The sequence below is a fragment of the Idiotropiscis lumnitzeri genome, unplaced genomic scaffold (genome assembly GCF_059441095.1).
Source record: "Idiotropiscis lumnitzeri isolate Australia: NSW breed Sydney's pygmy pipehorse unplaced genomic scaffold, RoL_Ilum_1.0 HiC_scaffold_27, whole genome shotgun sequence".
Classification (NCBI taxonomy): Eukaryota; Metazoa; Chordata; class Actinopteri; order Syngnathiformes; family Syngnathidae; genus Idiotropiscis; species Idiotropiscis lumnitzeri.
Window position 1 is genome coordinate 2057572 of NW_028283565.1, and position 15838 is coordinate 2073409.

The following is a 15838-nucleotide window of genomic DNA, read 5'->3' on the forward strand; positions in this document are numbered from 1 at the left end:
CTCTCTTGAATGTGTTTGCTTTGTTCTTGCTTGGTACTTTTAATGGGCTCTGTCTGAGGTGGGATTCGAACCCACGCCTCCTGGGGTGACTGCGACCTGAACGCAACGCCTTTGACCGCTCTGCCATCCTGGCAACTGGTAATGCTCTCTTGACTGTGTTTGCTTTTTTCTCGCTTGGTACTTTCAATGGGCTCTGTCTGAGGTGGGATTCGAACCCACGCCTCCTGGGGTGACTGCAACCTGAACGCAACGCCTTAGACCGCTCTGCCATCCTGGCATCTGGTAATGCACTCTTGACTGTGTTTGCTTTGTTCTTGCTTGGTACTTTCAATGGGCTCTGTCTGAGGCGGGATTCGAACCCACGCCTCCTGGGGAGACTGCGACCTGAACGCAACGCCTTAGACCGCTCTGCCATCCTGGCAACTGGTACCTCTCTCTTGACTGTGTTTGCTTTGTTCTTGCTTTGTACTTTCAATGGGCTCTGTCTGAGGCGGGATTCGAACCCACGCCTCCTGGGGAGACTGCGACCTGAACGCAACGCCTTAGACCGCTCTCCCATCCTGGCATCTGGTAATGCTCTCTTGAATGTGTTTGCTTTGTTCTTGCTTGGTACTTTCAATGGGCACTGTCTGAGGTGGGATTCGAACCCACGCCTCCTGGGGAGACTGCGACCTGAACGCAACGCCTTAGACCGCTCTGCCATCCTGGCAACTGGTACCTCTCTCTTGACTGTGTTTGCTTTGTTCTTGCTTTGTACTTTCAATGGGCTCTGTCTGAGGCGGGATTCGAACCCACGCCTCCTGGGGAGACTGCGACCTGAACGCAACGCCTTAGACCGCTCTGCCATCCTGGCATCTGGTAATGCTCTCTTGAATGTGTTTGCTTTGTTCTTGCTTGGTACTTTCAATGGGCACTGTCTGAGGTGGGATTCGAACCCACGCCTCCTGGGGAGACTGCGACCTGAATGCAACGCCTTAGACCACTCTGCCATCCTGGCATCTGGTAATGCTCTCTTGAATGTGTTTGCTTTGTTCTTGCTTGGTACTTTTAATGGGCTCTGTCTGAGGTGGGATTCGAACCCACGCCTCCTGGGGTGACTGCGACCTGAACGCAACGCCTTTGACCGCTCTGCCATCCTGGCAACTGGTAATGCTCTCTTGACTGTGTTTGCTTTTTTCTCGCTTGGTACTTTCAATGGGCTCTGTCTGAGGTGGGATTCGAACCCACGCCTCCTGGGGTGACTGCAACCTGAACGCAACGCCTTAGACCGCTCTGCCATCCTGGCATCTGGTAATGCACTCTTGACTGTGTTTGCTTTGTTCTTGCTTGGTACTTTCAATGGGCTCTGTCTGAGGCGGGATTCGAACCCACGCCTCCTGGGGAGACTGCGACCTGAACGCAACGCCTTAGACCGCTCTGCCATCCTGGCAACTGGTACCTCTCTCTTGACTGTGTTTGCTTTGTTCTTGCTTTGTACTTTCAATGGGCTCTGTCTGAGGCGGGATTCGAACCCACGCCTCCTGGGGAGACTGCGACCTGAACGCAACGCCTTAGACCGCTCTGCCATCCTGGCATCTGGTAATGCTCTCTTGAATGTGTTTGCTTTGTTCTTGCTTGGTACTTTCAATGGGCACTGTCTGAGGCGGGATTCGAACCCACGCCTCCTGGGGAGACTGCGACCTGAACGCAACGCCTTAGACCGCTCTGCCATCCTGGCAGCTGGTAATGCTCTCTTGACTGTGTTTGCTTTTTTCTTGCTCGGTACGTTCAATGGGCTCTGTCAGAGGCGGGATTCGAACCCACGCCTCCTGGGGAGACTGCGACCTGAACGCAACGCCTTAGACCGCTCTGCCATCCTGGCAACTGGTAATGCTCTCTTGACTGTGTTTGCTTTTTTCTTGCTTGGTACGTTCAATGGGCTCTGTCTGAGGCGGGATTCAAACCCACGCCTCCTGGGGAGACTGCGACCTGAACGCAACGCCTTAGACAGCTCTGCCATCCTGGCAACTGGTAATGCTCTCTTGACTTTGTTTGCTTTGTTATTGCTTGGTACTTTCAATGGGCTCTGTCTGAGGTGGGATTCGAAACCACGCCTCCTGGGGAGGCTGCGACCTGAACGCAACGCCTGAGACCGCTCTGCCATCCTGGCAACTGGTAATGCTCTCTTGACTGTGTTTGCTTTGTTCTTGCTTGGTACTTTCAATAGGCACTGTCTGAGGTGGGATTCGAAACCACGCCTCCTGGTGAGACTGCGACCTGAACGCAACGCCTTAGACCGCTCTGCCATCCTGGCATCTGGTAATGCTCTCTTGAATGTGTTTGCTTTGTTCTTGCTTGGTACTTTCAATGGGCACTGTCTGAGGTGGGATTCGAAACCACGCCTCCTGGGGAGACTGCGACCTGAACGCAACGCCTTAGACCGCTCTGCCATCCTGGCATCTGGTAATGCTCTCTTGACTGTGTTTGCTTTGTTCTTGCTTGGTACTTTCAATGGGCACTGTCTGAGGTGGGATTCGAAACCACGCCTCCTGGGGAGACTGCGACCTGAACGCAACGCCTTAGACCGCTCTGCCATCCTGGCATCTGGTAATGCTCTCTTGAATGTGTTTGCTTTGTTCTTGCTTGGTACTTTCAATGGGCACTGTCTGAGGTGGGATTCAACCCACGCCTCCTGGGGAGACTGCAACCTGAACACAACGCCTTAGACCGCTCTGCCATCCTGGCACCTCGTAATGCTCTTATGACTGTGTTTGCTTTGTTCTTGCTTGGTACTTTCAATGGGCTCTGTCTGAGGTGGGATTCGAACCCCTGCGTCCTGGGGAGACTGCGACCTGAACGTAACGCCTTAGACCACTCTGCCATCCTGGCATCTGGTAATGCTCTCTTGACTGTGTTTGCTTTGTTATTGCTTGGTACTTTCAATGGGCTCTGTCTGAGGTGGGATTCGAACCCACGCCTCCTGGGGAGACTGCGACCTGAACGCAACGCCTTAGACCGCTCTGCCATCCTGGCAACTGGTACCTCTCTCTTGACTGTGTTTGCTTTTTTCTTGCTAGGTACTTTCAATGGGCTCTGTCTGAGGTGGGATTCGAACCCACGCCTCCTGGGGAGACTGCAACCTGAATGCAACGCCTTAGACCACTCTGCCATCGTGGCATCTGGTAATGCTCTCTTGAATGTGTTTGCTTTGTTCTTGCTTGGTACTTTTAATGGGCTCTGTCTGAGGTGGGATTCGAACCCACGCCTCCTGGGGTGACTGCGACCTGAACGCAACGCCTTTGACCGCTCTGCCATCCTGGCAACTGGTAATGCTCTCTTGAATGTGTTTGCTTTGTTCTTGCTTGGTACTTTCAATGGGCACTGTCTGAGGCGGGATTCGAACCCACGCCTCCTGGGGAGACTGCGACCTGAACGCAACGCCTTAGACCGCTCTGCCATCCAGGCATCTGGTAATGCTCTCTTGAATGTGTTTGCTTTGTTCTTGCTTGGTACTTTCAATGGGCTCTGTCTGAGGTGGGATTCGAACCCACGCCTCCTGGGGTGACTGCGACCTGAACGTTGCGCAACGCCTTCGACCGCTCTGCCATCCTGGCATCTGGTAATGCTCTCTTGACTGTGTTTGCTTTGTTCTTGCTTGGTACTTTCAATGCGCACTGTCTGAGGTGGGATTCGAACCCACGCCTCCTGGGGAGACTGCGACCTGAACGCAACGCCTTAGACCGCTCTGCCATCCTGGCAGCTGGTAATGCTCTCTTGACTGTGTTTGCTTTTTTCTTGCTCGGTACGTTCAATGGGCTCTGTCAGAGGCGGGATTCGAACCCACGCCTCCTGGGGAGACTGCGACCTGAACGCAACGCCTTAGACCGCTCTGCCATCCTGGCAACTGGTAATGCTCTCTTGACTGTGTTTGCTTTTTTCTTGCTTGGTACGTTCAATGGGCTCTGTCTGAGGCGGGATTCAAACCCACGCCTCCTGGGGAGACTGCGACCTGAACGCAACGCCTTAGACAGCTCTGCCATCCTGGCAACTGGTAATGCTCTCTTGACTTTGTTTGCTTTGTTATTGCTTGGTACTTTCAATGGGCTCTGTCTGAGGTGGGATTCGAAACCACGCCTCCTGGGGAGGCTGCGACCTGAACGCAACGCCTGAGACCGCTCTGCCATCCTGGCAACTGGTAATGCTCTCTTGACTGTGTTTGCTTTGTTCTTGCTTGGTACTTTCAATAGGCACTGTCTGAGGTGGGATTCGAAACCACGCCTCCTGGTGAGACTGCGACCTGAACGCAACGCCTTAGACCGCTCTGCCATCCTGGCATCTGGTAATGCTCTCTTGAATGTGTTTGCTTTGTTCTTGCTTGGTACTTTCAATGGGCACTGTCTGAGGTGGGATTCGAAACCACGCCTCCTGGGGAGACTGCGACCTGAACGCAACGCCTTAGACCGCTCTGCCATCCTGGCATCTGGTAATGCTCTCTTGAATGTGTTTGCTTTGTTCTTGCTTGGTACTTTCAATGGGCACTGTCTGAGGCGGGATTCGAACCCACGCCTCCTGGGGAGACTGCGACCTGAACGCAACGCCTTAGACCGCTCTGCCATCCAGGCATCTGGTAATGCTCTCTTGAATGTGTTTGCTTTGTTCTTGCTTGGTACTTTCAATGGGCTCTGTCTGAGGTGGGATTCGAACCCACGCCTCCTGGGGTGACTGCGACCTGAACGTTGCGCAACGCCTACGACCGCTCTGCCATCCTGGCATCTGGTAATGCTCTCTTGACTGTGTTTGCTTTGTTCTTGCTTGGTACTTTCAATGCGCACTGTCTGAGGTGGGATTCGAACCCACGCCTCCTGGGGAGACTGCGACCTGAACGCAACGCCTTAGACCGCTCTCCCATCCTGGCAACTGGTAATGCTCTCTTGACTGTGTTTGCTTTGTTATTGCTTGGTACTATCAATGGGCTCTGTCTGAGGTGGGATTAGAACCCACGCCTCCTGGGGTTACTGCGACCTGAACGCAACGCCTTAGACCGCTCTGCCATCCTGGCAACTGGTACCTCTCTCTTGACTGTGTTTGCTTTGTTATTGCTTGGTACATTCAATGGGCTCTGTCTGAGGTGGGATTCGAACCCACGCCTCCTGGGGAGACTGCGACCTGAACGCAACGCCTTAGACCGCTCTGCCATCTTGGCAACTGGTAATTCTCTCTTGACTGTGTTTGCTTTTTTCTTGCTTGGTACTATCAATGGGCTCTGTCTGAGGTGGGATTCGAACCCACGCCTCCTGGGGTTACTGCGACCTGAACGCAACGCCTTAGACCGCTCTGCCATCCTGGCAACTGGTACCTCTCTCTTGACTGTGTTTGCTTTGTTCTTGCTTGGTACTTTCAATGGGCTCTGTCTCAGGCGGGATTCGAACCCACGCCTCCTGGGGAGACTGCGACCTGAACGCAACGCCTTAGACCACTCTGCCATCCTGGCATCTGGTAATGCTCTCTTGAATGTGTTCTCTTTTTTCTTGCTTGGTACTATCAATGGGCTCTGTCTGAGGTGGGATTCGAACCCACGCCTCCTGGGGTTACTGCGACCTGAACGCAACGCCTTAGACCGCTCTGCCATCCTGGCAACTGGTACCTCTCTCTTGACTGTGTTTGCTTTGTTCTTGCTTGGTACTTTCAATGGGCTCTGTCTGAGGTGGGATTCGAACCCACGCCTCCTGGGGTGAATGCGACCTGAACGCGACGCCTTAGACCGCTCTGCCATCCTGGCAGCTGGTAATGCTCTCTTGACTGTGTTTGCTTTGTTCTTGCTCGGTACTTTCAATGGGCTCTGTCTGAGGCGGGATTTGAACCCACGCCTCCTGGGGAGACTGCGACCTGAACGCAACGCCTTAGACCGCTCTGCCATCCTGGCAGCTGGTAATGCTCTCTTGACTGTGTTTGCTTTTTTCTTGCTCGGTACGTTCAATGGGCTCTGTCAGAGGCGGGATTCGAACCCACGCCTCCTGGGGAGACTGCGACCTGAACGCAACGCCTTAGACCGCTCTGCCATCCTGGCAACTGGTAATGCTCTCTTGACTGTGTTTGCTTTTTTCTTGCTTGGTACGTTCAATGGGCTCTGTCTGAGGCGGGATTCAAACCCACGCCTCCTGGGGAGACTGCGACCTGAACGCAACGCCTTAGACAGCTCTGCCATCCTGGCAACTGGTAATGCTCTCTTGACTTTGTTTGCTTTGTTATTGCTTGGTACTTTCAATGGGCTCTGTCTGAGGTGGGATTCGAAACCACGCCTCCTGGGGAGGCTGCGACCTGAACGCAACGCCTGAGACCGCTCTGCCATCCTGGCAACTGGTAATGCTCTCTTGACTGTGTTTGCTTTGTTCTTGCTTGGTACTTTCAATAGGCACTGTCTGAGGTGGGATTCGAAACCACGCCTCCTGGTGAGACTGCGACCTGAACGCAACGCCTTAGACCGCTCTGCCATCCTGGCATCTGGTAATGCTCTCTTGAATGTGTTTGCTTTGTTCTTGCTTGGTACTTTCAATGGGCACTGTCTGAGGTGGGATTCGAAACCACGCCTCCTGGGGAGACTGCGACCTGAACGCAACGCCTTAGACCGCTCTGCCATCCTGGCATCTGGTAATGCTCTCTTGACTGTGTTTGCTTTGTTCTTGCTTGGTACTTTCAATGGGCACTGTCTGAGGTGGGATTCGAAACCACGCCTCCTGGGGAGACTGCGACCTGAACGCAACGCCTTAGACCGCTCTGCCATCCTGGCATCTGGTAATGCTCTCTTGAATGTGTTTGCTTTGTTCTTGCTTGGTACTTTCAATGGGCACTGTCTGAGGTGGGATTCAACCCACGCCTCCTGGGGAGACTGCAACCTGAACACAACGCCTTAGACCGCTCTGCCATCCTGGCACCTCGTAATGCTCTTATGACTGTGTTTGCTTTGTTCTTGCTTGGTACTTTCAATGGGCTCTGTCTGAGGTGGGATTCGAACCCCTGCGTCCTGGGGAGACTGCGACCTGAACGTAACGCCTTAGACCGCTCTGCCATCCTGGCATCTGGTAATGCTCTCTTGACTGTGTTTGCTTTGTTATTGCTTGGTACTTTCAATGGGCTCTGTCTGAGGTGGGATTCGAACCCACGCCTCCTGGGGAGACTGCGACCTGAACGCAACGCCTTAGACCGCTCTGCCATCCTGGCAACTGGTACCTCTCTCTTGACTGTGTTTGCTTTTTTCTTGCTAGGTACTTTCAATGGGCTCTGTCTGAGGTGGGATTCGAACCCACGCCTCCTGGGGAGACTGCAACCTGAACGCAACCCCTTAGACCACTCTGCCATCCTGGCATCTGGGAATGCTCTCTTGAATGTGTTTGCTTTGTTCTTGCTTGGTACTTTCAATGAGCACTGTCTGAGGTGGGATTCGAACCCACGCCTCCTGGGGAGACTGCGACCTGAATGCAACGCCTTAGACCACTCTGCCATCCTGGCATCTGGTAATGCTCTCTTGAATGTGTTTGCTTTGTTCTTGCTTGGTACTTTTAATGGGCTCTGTCTGAGGTGGGATTCGAACCCACGCCTCCTGGGGTGACTGCGACCTGAACGCAACGCCTTTGACCGCTCTGCCATCCTGGCAACTGGTAATGCTCTCTTGACTGTGTTTGCTTTTTTCTCGCTTGGTACTTTCAATGGGCTCTGTCTGAGGTGGGATTCGAACCCACGCCTCCTGGGGTGACTGCAACCTGAACGCAACGCCTTAGACCGCTCTGCCATCCTGGCATCTGGTAATGCACTCTTGACTGTGTTTGCTTTGTTCTTGCTTGGTACTTTCAATGGGCTCTGTCTGAGGCGGGATTCGAACCCACGCCTCCTGGGGAGACTGCGACCTGAACGCAACGCCTTAGACCGCTCTGCCATCCTGGCAACTGGTACCTCTCTCTTGACTGTGTTTGCTTTGTTCTTGCTTTGTACTTTCAATGGGCTCTGTCTGAGGCGGGATTCGAACCCACGCCTCCTGGGGAGACTGCGACCTGAACGCAACGCCTTAGACCGCTCTGCCATCCTGGCATCTGGTAATGCTCTCTTGAATGTGTTTGCTTTGTTCTTGCTTGGTACTTTCAATGGGCACTGTCTGAGGTGGGATTCGAACCCACGCCTCCTGGGGAGACTGCGACCTGAACGCAACGCCTTAGACCGCTCTGCCATCCTGGCAACTGGTACCTCTCTCTTGACTGTGTTTGCTTTGTTCTTGCTTTGTACTTTCAATGGGCTCTGTCTGAGGCGGGATTCGAACCCACGCCTCCTGGGGAGACTGCGACCTGAACGCAACGCCTTAGACCGCTCTGCCATCCTGGCATCTGGTAATGCTCTCTTGAATGTGTTTGCTTTGTTCTTGCTTGGTACTTTCAATGGGCACTGTCTGAGGTGGGATTCGAACCCACGCCTCCTGGGGAGACTGCGACCTGAATGCAACGCCTTAGACCACTCTGCCATCCTGGCATCTGGTAATGCTCTCTTGAATGTGTTTGCTTTGTTCTTGCTTGGTACTTTTAATGGGCTCTGTCTGAGGTGGGATTCGAACCCACGCCTCCTGGGGTGACTGCGACCTGAACGCAACGCCTTTGACCGCTCTGCCATCCTGGCAACTGGTAATGCTCTCTTGACTGTGTTTGCTTTTTTCTCGCTTGGTACTTTCAATGGGCTCTGTCTGAGGTGGGATTCGAACCCACGCCTCCTGGGGTGACTGCAACCTGAACGCAACGCCTTAGACCGCTCTGCCATCCTGGCATCTGGTAATGCACTCTTGACTGTGTTTGCTTTGTTCTTGCTTGGTACTTTCAATGGGCTCTGTCTGAGGCGGGATTCGAACCCACGCCTCCTGGGGAGACTGCGACCTGAACGCAACGCCTTAGACCGCTCTGCCATCCTGGCAACTGGTACCTCTCTCTTGACTGTGTTTGCTTTGTTCTTGCTTTGTACTTTCAATGGGCTCTGTCTGAGGCGGGATTCGAACCCACGCCTCCTGGGGAGACTGCGACCTGAACGCAACGCCTTAGACCGCTCTGCCATCCTGGCATCTGGTAATGCTCTCTTGAATGTGTTTGCTTTGTTCTTGCTTGGTACTTTCAATGGGCACTGTCTGAGGCGGGATTCGAACCCACGCCTCCTGGGGAGACTGCGACCTGAACGCAACGCCTTAGACCGCTCTGCCATCCTGGCAGCTGGTAATGCTCTCTTGACTGTGTTTGCTTTTTTCTTGCTCGGTACGTTCAATGGGCTCTGTCAGAGGCGGGATTCGAACCCACGCCTCCTGGGGAGACTGCGACCTGAACGCAACGCCTTAGACCGCTCTGCCATCCTGGCAACTGGTAATGCTCTCTTGACTGTGTTTGCTTTTTTCTTGCTTGGTACGTTCAATGGGCTCTGTCTGAGGCGGGATTCAAACCCACGCCTCCTGGGGAGACTGCGACCTGAACGCAACGCCTTAGACAGCTCTGCCATCCTGGCAACTGGTAATGCTCTCTTGACTTTGTTTGCTTTGTTATTGCTTGGTACTTTCAATGGGCTCTGTCTGAGGTGGGATTCGAAACCACGCCTCCTGGGGAGGCTGCGACCTGAACGCAACGCCTGAGACCGCTCTGCCATCCTGGCATCTGGTAATGCTCTCTTGAATGTGTTTGCTTTGTTCTTGCTTGGTACTTTCAATGGGCACTGTCTGAGGTGGGATTCGAACCCACGCCTCCTGGGGAGACTGCAACCTGAATGCAACGCCTTAGACCACTCTGCCATCGTGGCATCTGGTAATGCTCTCTTGAATGTGTTTGCTTTGTTCTTGCTTGGTACTTTTAATGGGCTCTGTCTGAGGTGGGATTCGAACCCACGCCTCCTGGGGTGACTGCGACCTGAACGCAACGCCTTTGACCGCTCTGCCATCCTGGCAACTGGTAATGCTCTCTTGAATGTGTTTGCTTTGTTCTTGCTTGGTACTTTCAATGGGCACTGTCTGAGGTGGGATTCGAACCCACGCCTCCTGGGGAGACTGCGACCTGAATGCAACGCCTTAGACCACTCTGCCATCCTGGCATCTGGTAATGCTCTCTTGAATGTGTTTGCTTTGTTCTTGCTCGGTACTTTTAATGGGCTCTGTCTGAGGTGGGATTCGAACCCACGCCTCCTGGGGTGACTGCGACCTGAACGCAACGCCTTTGACCGCTCTGCCATCCTGGCAACTGGTAATGCTCTCTTGACTGTGTTTGCTTTTTTCTCGCTTGGTACTTTCAATGGGCTCTGTCTGAGGTGGGATTCGAACCCACGCCTCCTGGGGTGACTGCAACCTGAACGCAACGCCTTAGACCGCTCTGCCATCCTGGCATCTGGTAATGCACTCTTGACTGTGTTTGCTTTGTTCTTGCTTGGTACTTTCAATGGGCTCTGTCTGAGGCGGGATTCGAACCCACGCCTCCTGGGGAGACTGCGACCTGAACGCAACGCCTTAGACCGCTCTGCCATCCTGGCAACTGGTACCTCTCTCTTGACTGTGTTTGCTTTGTTCTTGCTTTGTACTTTCAATGGGCTCTGTCTGAGGCGGGATTCGAACCCACGCCTCCTGGGGAGACTGCGACCTGAACGCAACGCCTTAGACCGCTCTGCCATCCTGGCAACTGGTACCTCTCTCTTGACTGTGTTTGCTTTGTTCTTGCTTTGTACTTTCAATGGGCTCTGTCTGAGGCGGGATTCGAACCCACGCCTCCTGGGGAGACTGCGACCTGAACGCAACGCCTTAGACCGCTCTGCCATCCTGGCATCTGGTAATGCTCTCTTGAATGTGTTTGCTTTGTTCTTGCTTGGTACTTTCAATGGGCACTGTCTGAGGTGGGATTCGAACCCACGCCTCCTGGGGAGACTGCGACCTGAATGCAACGCCTTAGACCACTCTGCCATCCTGGCATTTGGTAATGCTCTCTTGAATGTGTTTGCTTTGTTCTTGCTTGGTACTTTTAATGGGCTCTGTCTGAGGTGGGATTCGAACCCACGCCTCCTGGGGTGACTGCGACCTGAACGCAACGCCTTTGACCGCTCTGCCATCCTGGCAACTGGTAATGCTCTCTTGACTGTGTTTGCTTTTTTCTCGCTTGGTACTTTCAATGGGCTCTGTCTGAGGTGGGATTCGAACCCACGCCTCCTGGGGTGACTGCAACCTGAACGCAACGCCTTAGACCGCTCTGCCATCCTGGCATCTGGTAATGCACTCTTGACTGTGTTTGCTTTGTTCTTGCTTGGTACTTTCAATGGGCTCTGTCTGAGGCGGGATTCGAACCCACGCCTCCTGGGGAGACTGCGACCTGAACGCAACGCCTTAGACCGCTCTGCCATCCTGGCAACTGGTACCTCTCTCTTGACTGTGTTTGCTTTGTTCTTGCTTTGTACTTTCAATGGGCTCTGTCTGAGGCGGGATTCGAACCCACGCCTCCTGGGGAAACTGCGACCTGAACGCAACGCCTTAGACCGCTCTGCCATCCTGGCATCTGGTAATGCTCTCTTGAATGTGTTTGCTTTGTTCTTGCTTGGTACTTTCAATGGGCACTGTCTGAGGCGGGATTCGAACCCACGCCTCCTGGGGAGACTGCGACCTGAACGCAACGCCTTAGACCGCTCTGCCATCCAGGCATCTGGTAATGCTCTCTTGAATGTGTTTGCTTTGTTCTTGCTTGGTACTTTCAATGGGCTCTGTCTGAGGTGGGATTCGAACCCACGCCTCCTGGGGTGACTGCGACCTGAACGTTGCGCAACGCCTTCGACCGCTCTGCCATCCTGGCATCTGGTAATGCTCTCTTGACTGTGTTTGCTTTGTTCTTGCTTGGTACTTTCAATGCGCACTGTCTGAGGTGGGATTCGAACCCACGCCTCCTGGGGAGACTGCGACCTGAACGCAACGCCTTAGACCGCTCTCCCATCCTGGCAACTGGTAATGCTCTCTTGACTGTGTTTGCTTTGTTATTGCTTGGTACTATCAATGGGCTCTGTCTGAGGTGGGATTCGAACCCACGCCTCCTGGGGTTACTGTGACCTGAACGCAACGCCTGAGACCGCTCTGCCATCCTGGCAACTGGTACCTCTCTCTTGACTGTGTTTGCTTTGTTATTGCTTGGTACATTCAATGGGCTCTGTCTGAGGTGGGATTCGAACCCACGCCTCCTGGGGTGACTGCGACCTGAACGCAACGCCTTTGACCGCTCTGCCATCCTGGCAACTGGTAATGCTCTCTTGACTGTGTTTGCTTTTTTCTCGCTTGGTACTTTCAATGGGCTCTGTCTGAGGTGGGATTCGAACCCACGCCTCCTGGGGTGACTGCAACCTGAACGCAACGCCTTAGACCGCTCTGCCATCCTGGCATCTGGTAATGCACTCTTGACTGTGTTTGCTTTGTTCTTGCTTGGTACTTTCAATGGGCTCTGTCTGAGGCGGGATTCGAACCCACGCCTCCTGGGGAGACTGCGACCTGAACGCAACGCCTTAGACCGCTCTGCCATCCTGGCAACTGGTACCTCTCTCTTGACTGTGTTTGCTTTGTTCTTGCTTTGTACTTTCAATGGGCTCTGTTTGAGGCGGGATTCGAACCCACGCCTCCTGGGGAGACTGCGACCTGAACGCAACGCCTTAGACCGCTCTGCCATCCTGGCAACTGGTACCTCTCTCTTGACTGTGTTTGCTTTGTTCTTGCTTTGTACTTTCAATGGGCTCTGTCTGAGGCGGGATTCGAACCCACGCCTCCTGGGGAGACTGCGACCTGAACGCAACGCCTTAGACCGCTCTGCCATCCTGGCATCTGGTAATGCTCTCTTGAATGTGTTTGCTTTGTTCTTGCTTGGTACTTTCAATGGGCACTGTCTGAGGTGGGATTCGAACCCACGCCTCCTGGGGAGACTGCGACCTGAATGCAACGCCTTAGACCACTCTGCCATCCTGGCATTTGGTAATGCTCTCTTGAATGTGTTTGCTTTGTTCTTGCTTGGTACTTTTAATGGGCTCTGTCTGAGGTGGGATTCGAACCCACGCCTCCTGGGGTGACTGCGACCTGAACGCAACGCCTTTGACCGCTCTGCCATCCTGGCAACTGGTAATGCTCTCTTGACTGTGTTTGCTTTTTTCTCGCTTGGTACTTTCAATGGGCTCTGTCTGAGGTGGGATTCGAACCCACGCCTCCTGGGGTGACTGCAACCTGAACGCAACGCCTTAGACCGCTCTGCCATCCTGGCATCTGGTAATGCACTCTTGACTGTGTTTGCTTTGTTCTTGCTTGGTACTTTCAATGGGCTCTGTCTGAGGCGGGATTCGAACCCACGCCTCCTGGGGAGACTGCGACCTGAACGCAACGCCTTAGACCGCTCTGCCATCCTGGCAACTGGTACCTCTCTCTTGACTGTGTTTGCTTTGTTCTTGCTTTGTACTTTCAATGGGCTCTGTCTGAGGCGGGATTCGAACCCACGCCTCCTGGGGAAACTGCGACCTGAACGCAACGCCTTAGACCGCTCTGCCATCCTGGCATCTGGTAATGCTCTCTTGAATGTGTTTGCTTTGTTCTTGCTTGGTACTTTCAATGGGCACTGTCTGAGGCGGGATTCGAACCCACGCCTCCTGGGGAGACTGCGACCTGAACGCAACGCCTTAGACCGCTCTGCCATCCAGGCATCTGGTAATGCTCTCTTGAATGTGTTTGCTTTGTTCTTGCTTGGTACTTTCAATGGGCTCTGTCTGAGGTGGGATTCGAACCCACGCCTCCTGGGGTGACTGCGACCTGAACGTTGCGCAACGCCTTCGACCGCTCTGCCATCCTGGCATCTGGTAATGCTCTCTTGACTGTGTTTGCTTTGTTCTTGCTTGGTACTTTCAATGCGCACTGTCTGAGGTGGGATTCGAACCCACGCCTCCTGGGGAGACTGCGACCTGAACGCAACGCCTTAGACCGCTCTCCCATCCTGGCAACTGGTAATGCTCTCTTGACTGTGTTTGCTTTGTTATTGCTTGGTACTATCAATGGGCTCTGTCTGAGGTGGGATTCGAACCCACGCCTCCTGGGGTTACTGCGACCTGAACGCAACGCCTGAGACCGCTCTGCCATCCTGGCAACTGGTACCTCTCTCTTGACTGTGTTTGCTTTGTTATTGCTTGGTACATTCAATGGGCTCTGTCTGAGGTGGGATTCGAACCCACGCCTCCTGGGGAGACTGCGACCTGAACGCAACGCCTTAGACCGCTCTGCCATCTTGGCAACTGGTAATTCTCTCTTGACTGTGTTTGCTTTTTTCTTGCTTGGTACTATCAATGGGCTCTGTCTGAGGTGGGATTCGAACCCACGCCTCCTGGGGTGACTGCAACCTGAACGCAACGCCTTAGACCGCTCTGCCATCCTGGCATCTGGTAATGCACTCTTGAATGTGTTTGCTTTGTTCTTACTTGGTACTTTCAATGGGCACTGTCTGAGGTGGGATTCAACCCACGCCTCCTGGGGAGAATGCGACCTGAACGCAACGCCTTAGACCGCTCTGCCATCCTGGCACCTCGTAATGCCCTTATGACTGTGTTTGCTTTGTTCTTGCTTGGTACTTTCAATGGGCTCTGTCTGAGGTGGGATTCGAACCCACGCCTCCTGGGGTGACTGCAACCTGAACGCAACGCCTTAGACCGCTCTGCCATCCTGGCATCTGGTAATGCACTCTTGAATGTGTTTGCTTTGTTCTTACTTGGTACTTTCAATGGGCACTGTCTGAGGTGGGATTCAACCCACGCCTCCTGGGGAGACTGCGACCTGAACGCAACGCCTTAGACCGCTCTGCCATCCTGGCACCTCGTAATGCCCTTATGACTGTGTTTGCTTTGTTCTTGCTTGGTACTTTCAATGGGCTCTGTCTGAGGTGGGATTCGAACCCACGCCTCCTGGGGTGACTGCGACCTGAACGCAACGCCTTTGACCGCTCTGCCATCCTGGCAACTGGTAATGCTCTCTTGACTGTGTTTGCTTTTTTCTCGCTTGGTACTTTCAATGGGCTCTGTCTGAGGTGGGATTCGAACCCACGCCTCCTGGGGTGACTGCAACCTGAACGCAACGCCTTAGACCGCTCTGCCATCCTGGCATCTGGTAATGCACTCTTGACTGTGTTTGCTTTGTTCTTGCTTGGTACTTTCAATGGGCTCTGTCTGAGGCGGGATTCGAACGCACGCCTCCTGGGGAGACTGCGACCTGAACGCAACGCCTTAGACCGCTCTGCCATCCTGGCAACTGGTACCTCTCTCTTGACTGTGTTTGCTTTGTTCTTGCTTTGTACTTTCAATGGGCTCTGTCTGAGGCGGGATTCGAACCCACGCCTCCTGGGGAGACTGCGACCTGAACGCAACGCCTTAGACCGCTCTGCCATCCTGGCATCTGGTAATGCTCTCTTGAATGTGTTTGCTTTGTTCTTGCTTGGTACTTTCAATGGGCACTGTCTGAGGCGGGATTCGAACCCACGCCTCCTGGGGAGACTGCGACCTGAACGCAACGCCTTAGACCGCTCTGCCATCCTGGCAGCTGGTAATGCTCTCTTGACTGTGTTTGCTTTTTTCTTGCTCGGTACGTTCAATGGGCTCTGTCAGAGGCGGGATTCGAACCCACGCCTCCTGGGGAGACTGCGACCTGAACGCAACGCCTTAGACCGCTCTGCCATCCTGGCAACTGGTAATGCTCTCTTGACTGTGTTTGCTTTTTTCTTGCTTGGTACGTTCAATGGGCTCTGTCTGAGGCGGGATTCAAACCCACGCCTCCTGGGGAGACTGCGACCTGAACGCAACGCCTTAGACAGCTCTGCCA